Raw genomic sequence first — 1,326 nt, 5'->3', positions numbered from 1 at the left:
CATCATTAGTTTTTTAATCCAAGAGCAACAAGTCAAATCTCAAATAATACTGATATCAATAAATTCTATTGATATTATTAGTTTCTCAATTCTTAAAATGACTAATCAAATTCCAATTAATAGTGATATCAATACACTCCATTGATATTATTAGACTCCTAACTCTAGAAACCACTAATCAAATCTCAATTAATGCTGATATCAATAAACTCTATTGACATCATTAGTCTTCTAATTTTGAGAATGATTAATCAAGTTTAGAAAATATCGATATCAATAAATGATATTGATACCATTAGTCTTTCAATTCAAGGAATAACTAATCAATTTTAGAAAATGTTAATATTAATAAATTATATTGATATTATTAGTCTTCTAATTCCGAGACGACTAATCAAATCTCAATTAATGTCAATCTCAATAAACTTTATTGATATCATTAGTCTTCCAATTCTAGTAATGACTAATCAAGTTTAGAAAGTGTTAATATCAATAAATTATATTGCTATCATTAGTATCCCAATTCTAGGAATGACTAATCAAGTTTGGAAAGTGTCGATATCAATAAATTATATTAATATCATTAGTCTTTTAATTCCAGGAACGATGAATCAAATCCCAATTAATGTCGATATCAATAAATTCTATTGATATAATTAGTCTCCCAATTTCAGGAATGACTAATCAAATATCAATTAATGTTGATATCAATAAATTATATTGATATAATTAGTCTCCTAGAATGACTAACCAAATATTAATTAATACCGATATCAATAAATTATATTTATATCATTAGTTTCTCAATCTCAAAAATGACTAATCAAGTTTGGATCTCATTCGATTTTTATTTTATTTTCTTTCATCATCTCCAAACCAATCGCTCTCAATATCAAATATAATTGTAATAATTTTTCATTTCATAATTGATACGACCAAAAAATTGATGTCTTATCCCAAGTGCAGGAGTGTCGAAGTAATAAATAACCCGGCAAGATCAGGGTCGAACCACAGGGAGGTTAATTATATAAATTATAGATAACAATAATACAACAACAACAATAGTAACAATAATAATAATAACAATAGTAGTAGTAGTAGTAGTAGTAGTAGTAGTAATAAAAGAAGAAGAAGAAGAAGTTGATGAGAACTTTGAGATGGAAGATTAACCTAAGGATTAAACAATGATAACAATAAATGTCAAAGTTAGAGGATCCACTAATGTTATGTCAAACAGGTATAATATAAACTTTTATTGCTCAAATGGAAACCACAAACAGGAGAGGTTCCAATCAGATTATAAATTGTTAACATGATTACATTAGT

Source organism: Populus euphratica, unplaced genomic scaffold (genome assembly GCF_000495115.2).
Source record: "Populus euphratica unplaced genomic scaffold, PopEup_1.0 scaffold608.1, whole genome shotgun sequence".
NCBI lineage: Eukaryota > Viridiplantae > Streptophyta > Magnoliopsida > Malpighiales > Salicaceae > Populus > Populus euphratica.
The sequence above is the reverse complement of the archived record's forward strand: the minus strand, read 5'-3'. Positions refer to the sequence as shown.